The sequence below is a fragment of the Geospiza fortis genome, unplaced genomic scaffold (assembly GCF_000277835.1).
Source record: "Geospiza fortis unplaced genomic scaffold, GeoFor_1.0 scaffold40, whole genome shotgun sequence".
Lineage (NCBI taxonomy): Eukaryota > Metazoa > Chordata > Aves > Passeriformes > Thraupidae > Geospiza > Geospiza fortis.
Genome location: NW_005054297.1, coordinates 14,302,905 through 14,311,633, shown reverse-complemented (window position 1 = coordinate 14,311,633; position 8,729 = coordinate 14,302,905). Strand labels below are relative to the sequence as shown.

Genomic DNA, 8,729 nt, shown 5'->3' with positions numbered 1-8,729 from the left:
CTGTAGGAATTGCCTGATAAAACCTGAATCTCTGAAATGGAAGAAAAGAACAGCTGCTGAGGTCAGTTCTGGTGGACTGCCTGGGTGAAAATCTTCTCCAGCCTGGCGCAGACCTGAGGACACTTTTAGGAATCTAGTCTCTCCTCCTGCCTGCAAACTTGCCAAAATTTCATTTAAAGCCTCCTTTGGGGACACCAGGTCACATGAAGCAGCTTGGCAGCTCCATGTGACCTGCAACCATAAGTACATCTCCACTGAAAATCCAGCTCTGTCTTTGACTAGTGCCCCCAGTGGTACCAGTGACAGGTTAGGACCATGCTAAACATTTACAGCATCTCCAGCATTCTCCCAGACACCAACTGCTCTCTCTCTCTCTCTGTCTCTGTCTCTCCCCTTGCCCTCATTACAAGGCACACACATTTTTGTTTCATAACAAAAGGGAGGATAAGCATATCTGAGAGGTTTTGTTTCAGTTTTTGTTTTCTTGTTGACTTGATAATAAAACATACTCCAAATTGTCAGAACATGAAACAGTCACAAGAAATCCCACAGTGAATTAATGCCAGACTGCTCTCGACTCTATCCTTTCAAAATGCTTTGCAAATATGCTGAATATTTAAGAAGTGGGTGAATGAGCAATTCTGCTAGCCACATATCCAACAACTGGTAAAAATAGTTTAAGAATTTTTTTTAAATATCTATGTAAGCTAAAGAACATCGGAAAAAAGGTATTCACACATCATAGTAACCTAGTTTCTGTTGCAGGCAAGTTTAAATAGCAGTTAAGGTGATTTCCAAGCTACTTGTACTTTCTGAAAGGTCTCTTATTTTACTCCCTTGGAGCCCACAATCCTTTCACATTTTCCCAGTTGTGAATTTGACAGATTATATCACAAAGGTCCTTTTTCCACTGCATTTTTCACTTTGCTCATGTTCTACTTTTGGAAAGACTGAATTTCTTTTAAGTCATAATATAGTATGAATAATTGAGTTTCCTTTGCTGCTACCCATCTCTGAAGTTTTTCTCAGAAGTCTTTATACAGTAACATCCTTACAATCCACATTTACAGACTGTTCTCCCTTCAGTTAAAAGGAATATCAGGAATGTCAATATCAGGAGTAGATTTCAACAAATTCACAGCATGACAGAAATATGGGCTACAGTCACAGCCATAGCTGAAGGTATTACAGTTTCAAAGTTCCATATCACTTCCAAGAGACATGGGAAGACAGGGGCATCAGTTGATGAGCACTTCTGTTGATAATTCCAGCGATGGCACTTCAGAGGCTGTTTGTGCTGAAAATAGTTGAATCATCATCTGACTCACTTTCAGAAACCTGACTAAATTAAATGAATTATGGATGTGCTATATCAAAATACAAAGCACTTTTAACAAATCCTTGAACATGTTCTCTCTGAAGATGTGTTGCAACCCAAATATCATGTTCCAGTTTCAACTGCAATATACAAATTTTCAAAACTATTTTTTTCATCCTGAGAGCAAAGTTAAATTCCATTTGCTCTTTATCCATTACTCATTCTTGCTGAGGTATCTGTGTATGGTAAGAAACTAGGAGATGTGAAACAAATCTCTCCCAGTAGAATGGGACCACCCTGAGCCTACAGGAAAAGTCTTACTTCTGTCCCATTAAATGCAACAGAGACCTTCTCTGGACCCTCCCTCAGCCACCCACAGCTATGGACCTATTTAGGAGGCAATTTTCCATCAGTTCTAGGTACCTCAAATCAGGACTGGGTGAGGTATCACACTCTCTTTATCCTCCTCTCCATGTGTTCTCATCACCTCTTTTGTGCCTCATTAGTGGTCATTGTTCACATGAAACAATTCAAAGAAATGTTCTAGCTGCATATCTAGAGAGCTGTTGGAAAGAGTCAGACACCAATCAACATTTACTGCTGTGGGACTGCACCCTTAACCACACCAGAGCATGTGCAGGGACACTTTTGCACAGAATGCAACATTATTGTATTGACACTGGTGGCTATGAGTTTTTAGACCCCATTTTTCTCCAGAGCTATTTCCTCTCTTAAAGATGAATGTGTGATCCTTTAAAAAGGGGAAGCTTTTCCAGAAAGGAATACTGAGACCTCAACTCTTATATAATCCCATGCTGGTGCATTACTGGAGTACAGAAATCTCGCACCACCAGTTGCCTCTTTAGTGTGTCATAAATGTTCCTCCCACTCTGATATTAAAGAGTTAGAAATAGAAATTGGAAAATAAAGGGAAAGAATGAGTTGTTCTGTTCTTTTATGTTTATAGAGACTAAGCCCAAAAAAAACAGAGTCCCATGACTTTCACTCTTGCAGATTTCCATTAGAAACCAATTCTGTAGTCATTAAAGATCAAAGTCAACTTTTTAACATAAAACCATTTTTAAACAATAAACAATTAAAAAAGCATGCAAAGCAAGAATGAATTTGGTTTAGCCAGGTATTGACCCTTCATATAATCTCTTCAAAGGAAACTGAGAACCAGTTCCCAGAATATTGCCTGAGGGAAATGACAAGTGCGGGGACAGGTTGCCTCTACTTGATGTTTTGTTTTAAAAAAGAAATCTGATTCAACATTTTGCATCTCCCATGAATGTCTCCAGGGTAGCCCGAGATGAAAAAACATAAATTGCATTTTCTATTAATTTCAGAGATGCATTAATACTGTAATAGAGGAAAATGGATTGTAATTCTGAGATATATTTTTAGTGTCCTCTTTTTCATCTGCTGGAAGGAGAGTTTTGGTTCTAACTCACGCCTGGATGGGGAATATTGTTCATGCTGCAACATGATTCTGAGTTAGAGCTGTGCTCAGACAGCACATGACTTCATTGCATTAACAAACCCATAAACATGGGCCTCACAGTCTGAACAGACAGAAGAGAGACTTTTTCAACAGGGAATCTTGTTCATGAAGTAAACTTAGAGATCATTTGTGCATTCATTCTAAATATATATTCATATCACCTTCAGGAACCATTGAATTTCAGGGCACTAACCCTGAGAAAATGGCACAGTCCCCCTGTTATGACCCATCTGAGTCCCACTGATGCCAATGATGAGGTGTGCAGCCAGGTTCAGAGCAGGCCTGCTCTTTTCAAAGATATCACACAGCATTATCTTAATGCAAAGCTCCAGTCTGGTGTCATCAAGGGACCTGGAACCTATGACCTTACCGTAATTTTCTTTTTCTTAGAAGTAGAGATCAAGCCTAGCTTTAAGCAGCTGATGCATCATGCTAATAATATAACTAAAATTATTATAATTAGGGCCATAAAATTAACCATGGGAAGTATCAAGGCCCTGAGTGCACAAACAAGCTCTAATGTCCCTGATCAGCCTCATCTGGAGCCTCCAGCTGCACACACAGGTCCAGGAGTTCTATTTAAGATCACATTTGAGGCTTTGGTCCGTGCCTGAGCCACATTGGAGAAGTGCTGGTCTGCAGCTCAGACAAAACTGTGCCTGGTCATGGAGCCCTTTGATCCAGAGCTCAGTTTGCAGTGGTTTGCCCTTGGCCCTGCCTTCTCAGCTATGGAGCTGCAGCATGACCATGGACCCCTCCTGCTCCGGGATCCCCTTGGCGTCCTGCTTGCCTTCCCTGAGGGAGTGGCTCTGCCTTTGCTGCTGCCTGACAAGAAGGTAATTGGGTGGGACTACATAGTTCTCAACAAATGAATTTCATGTAATTATTCATTAATTGTCTAACCTCAGAAAGTGTCAGCATGTGCAAAGAAAAACATCACCCTGGTTTACAGTAATTCTGCAAGTGGATCCTAATGCAGCTTGAGAACGTGAATAACTCACCAGTTAACATAAACCTATGCAGACTAGTAAAAGGAGCCGGGCTCTAAACAGTCCAGCTTCCACATTTGACCTGACAATCCACTGCATGTGACACTATTTTGTCAAATAGCAGCATATGTTTACACAAAATTTGCCCTGAAGTATGGCAAAATGTACAGAAAAGGAAGTGAAAAGTCTACATGAGCCTTGGCAGGAATAGATGTTATACAGAAACTGCATTTAGCTGATAAGGAAGGCAAGGAAGAGGAAATAAGACAGTACATTATATTGCAGGTGACAAATCTGTTTTATCCAGATCCCAGCCCTAGACCTTGCCAGCTGCTGAAAATTACAGTTGCCATGCAGAATCCTGAAATGAAATGAAGTACATGATGATTAGGAGGGGGAGTGCAACAAAAACATCCAAAAGGGAGGCAAGGGAGAGGACAAGTGGGCAGGGAGACAGCCTAACCTTCCAGGAGAATACAGTAAGACAGCCTATATGACAGAAGTGAAGACCAAAGTGAAAACAGTTCTGGGGTTACTGAGGTGAAAATGAAGCTGGTCATAGTCAGGGCTGAGGACCAGTGTCCTCAGACCAGTTAAAAAGGAGAAACAGAGCAGCAACTGATACAAAATGTCAGCACTTGCAGAAACACACTCTACTGAGGGGCTCTCATGATCATAGACAAATTACAGGCAGCTTAGCACTCAAGTAGCAACGGGAAAAACAAAAGGCAAGCTAAAGGCATTTACTGCAAATTTCTACTAAGTGATAAAATTAGAGCAAGTAGGAAAAAGTTCTAGATCACACACCTGAGAAGAAAGTTTCTGGAGCACAAAGTCTTCAGCAAGCTCATACTAGAAGGGAGGAAGTCAAGAGTTGAGGTGTCAAGAAAAGATAAGGTCAGCAGAAATACTGAGTGTGATGTTAGCCTTATGTTCTCTCAAGACACCAGGAACCACTTCAGGAAGGCTTTCCCTTCTCCTCTGCTCTGGCCACGTGCTACTGAGTACACATCAGAAATGGCCATTCTGTCCTACTATTTCTGTGCTACTCAGCTGCAATATAAATTACAAAAAGGGAGAAACAATTCTAATTTCACCAAAACCTGTAATAAAATTTATTTTTAAAAGCCATGCAAATGGAAAAGTGCAGCCATAGCCCTTTCTGTTCTGGAACATCCTCAACACACCTTATAACCCAGAAATAAGAACCTCTTTCCAGGTGTTTCATGTCAGCTGAAACAAGAAAGGAAAACCCAAGCTTGTTTTTTGTCTAAACCAAAATTTCTTATAATGTCCCTATGTTGCTTTGCTCTGCTTGGGCTTGAAGAGGTACTTGCTTAAATCAGAGCTCTGATAAGGTGCAGTCTTTAGGAGAAGGAGGACATCAAATACCACAGCAACAAGTCACCTGTACTGGAGTCAAGAAGGCACTGGAAATGAGGCACTTAGAAAGGAAATTAGGACTGGCAAATATCAAGTGCAGAAATACAGTTAATACACTGGAAAAAAAGATACCCAGTGTGTGAAAAATGGATGTGACAGAGAGAAACTTTCTTGGGAGTTCTTTGAAACTCCAAGTGGGTAGACAGATCACTTTTTACTGTTGATCTAGAGTGCTTCACACTGAACTGCCCAATGCTGCAAGTAAAGGGGTCCCATTTTTGCGGCAGTCACTGTCAAGACACTGAAGTTTGCTCAGAGACTTTCTCCTGGAAGGTCAATGCTGTCACACTTGAGTCCTAAACACCTGACAGGTCTAATTCCAGGTCCTTTGAAATACTGCATTCAGCCTAAGGAGAGGTACTCTACTGTACCCCCAATAAGAGAAATTTAATTCCCCACTGCCTCTGCACATCAAGCTAGAATGACAAACTTTAGTAGGGCACTGTACAGGTACCCTTTCAGGTCTGTCTTCACAATGCTTGCTCAGATGTTGAGTATTTGTCAACTGTGACAAAAAAGACAAATATAAAGTCTTTTAACGTGCCAAATCATAGCCTCAGATCAGAAGTTTCTGGAGACTTCAGTGAAACTCCACAAACTTGTGGAGATTTCTTGTACTCAATACTTCTATCTCCCAGTCCTTATGGTTAGGACAGAAAGTTAATGAATACAGTTTTAACTTTGTAAACTCAAGAAGGGCAATATAGAAAGGGGAAAAGGAATTCCAGGCAGAGCAAGACAAACTGCAGCAGGAAACCTCTCACCTGGGTATTGCAAAATAACATAGATGAATAAAGAGGTTGAAGCGTGCATACATCAGGATATTAAGCAAGTTATTTGCATCTGATGAATCCAGGATGTAAGAAAGGATGGACAGGCAGATCTCTCAGGTGCTTCCAACTCAGCTAGTCAATCTACACCACATGTAGATTACCTAAATTGCTCTGCTCCAGGCACGTCTGCATCAGCCAGTCAGCACAGCCTCCATTAGAGATTCAGGTGTTAGCTGTGAGCAGGCTTGTAAGCCAATACAGCACTATGTGAAATACTAGCTTAGGTCTTGGAAGCAATACACGTCTTCTTTAGCCTACACTCATCCATTTGCTTGTCTCTACCTTCCTGAAGCAGCTTTCTCCCTTAATATATTTTCAAAACAACCACCTCCTCTCCCCAAAACAAAGCTAAATGTCCACAGGACACATCTGTAGATAACAAATTCATGTACATTGCAGGCTGAGGAAGAAATATAGCTTATTAAAGGAATGGGAGCATTCCTGCGCTTTTACTGCAAAATTGTAATTTTTATTAGGTTTTTTTTACTATACGGTTATTATACATTCTTAAAGAATTTGAAGCAAATGGTTTTACAAAACTTCTCAGGATTTTGCTTATGTACATATACTACTGGTTATTTGTATTTGCTCTAGTCTGTTTCTGTATGAATAGTGGAAAGTATGGCAGTGCATCTACTGTTAGATAACTTGTAAACAATTATGTGTATTATTTTAGTTAGCCTATCTCTGTACTCAATTCATAAATGTTTGAAATTACAGGAAAGGCTAAAAAATATAATGGATGGAAGATCTTGAAAACAGACTGGAGTGGCAAAACTAAGCTATCAAAGCAATTGAATGCACTGCACCAAACACCTACGCTTCTTGTAACATGAGTAACGTGGCAAAAACTACCTGCAAACTGAAAATTACCATCAAACCCCACCCACATTTGCACCATTAAAATGGCAGGAAAAACAGAGCTTTGACTGAGTATTTCTAGCAGGCCAAAACCTCTGAGGAATCACAGAAAGAAATGGTCCACTTCAGATGAGATATGGGACCCTTCCCACTTACTGATCCTCTCTGATTTAAGTTGTACAGTCTGATTTTTCCACCAGAAGCTAACTTGTAATGCTTTTGTTAATTAGAAAATTTAATAGGTTTAAAAATGCAAACATTTAACAGTCTCAAACAAAGTCTGCCACACCTTCGTGTCGCTGCTGAGGAACGGGACAAGTTCCCATATCACTGTTTGTTTCTGGGTGCAGCACTGCACTTTCAGCTATGCCAAGTAGGAAATGCCTGATAGTGAGATGATGCCATTTAGTTTGCTTGTGAGGGAAAAGGCGCTGAAACCTCCTCCAGGGGCCTGGCATCGTGCACTCAGCTAAAGCATCACGAACAGTGTCAGTCACACCTCCAGCTGCAGCGTGGCTTTGCTCAGTACTGATTGTCTGAAAAAGCTGGGATGAGCAAAAGGGTGTACAAAACCACGCCACAGAAACCAAAATGAAACCTGGTAGTCAAGGAATTTCACAGAATGGAATAAAAACTCAGAGTGAAAAAAATCCCCCAAATAAATAATTTTTAAAATCATGTTTTCATAGACACCATTAGAAATACTGCTCAGGGTGACACTTCTGATACACATTTCATTCTTGAGCAGAGGAATTTGGAATAGTTTTTTTACCCTTTCAGAGTTTTTTGTTACACTTCCAGATACACTTCCCAGTGCAAACAGTTCCTTTTCTTCCAAAAGAGCAGGCTTTGATCAGGAGTCAGCTAACCTCTCTGAGATGAGCAGTTGGAAAGTGAAATAGGTATTACTGACTTTAGTAGTTTGTGCATCTGGTCTTGGGGCATTGTTGCTATTGGGGTAAGGGGTTTTTTGTTTGGGTTTTGTTTGTTTGGGTTTGTTTGGTTTGGGGATTTTTCCTGTTCCTAGTTAGAGATTGCTGACTTGTTTACTCTGTACAGTTTCTTACTCCCACCATCCCCAAAGAAAATTCTCATGCTGTCCTTCTGTCATCCTCCATTGTCATTGGAATATGATCTGATTTTCAGGTGCCTCTCTCCCCTCTTCTACTCTACATTCAAATTGGTTCAAAATAAAAGCAGTCTCTTTATTGAGCCCAATTACAATGCAAAAATTATTTGGGATAGAGTGAAAAAGGATGTGTCTGTCCCGACACAAAGATTCCACCTGGCAGGGAAATGTATGCAATGAAGTATCTATAACAGCCAGTGTAAGTTTCTCTTTTCCCAGCTTGAAAAACAGAGGTGCCATTAATACCTCTGAATCCTGCTCTGTGATTTAACACGGAGCAGATTAGTCTCTGCTTCCCCGCGGGATTTCTGCTTCCCCCCGGGATTTCTGATTTGCAGAGCAGCACACGTGCCCCTTACAGCAGCGAGATTTTGAGCTCTAAAGCAGCAGGTGTCACGTTCCGAGGAAGGAGAAATGCACACGCCTCAGAACAAGCAATGCACAAATCGCTGCCCCTCGGCAGAGGGACAACTGAGGTTTAGCCCCACCAGAAGCCGGGGGGACACGCGCTGTGTCACAGTGCGGGGCTGGCAGCAGTGCGGGCACTCACTCACCTCAGCCCGCCGCCCGGCTCAGAGCGGGGCTGGCAGCAGTGCGGGCACTCACTCACCTCAGCCCGCCGCCCGGCTCCGAGCGGGGCTGGGGGAGGGGC

At 41.5% G+C, this 8,729-nt stretch overlaps 1 protein-coding gene across 3 annotated transcripts in view; it reads right to left on the bottom strand.

Moving 5' to 3' along the window:
• The window catches only part of CRACD (capping protein inhibiting regulator of actin dynamics), a 128,748-nt gene that overhangs the window by 29,667 nt on the left and 90,352 nt on the right, over nt 1-8,729 (bottom strand). The window lies entirely within an intron of this gene.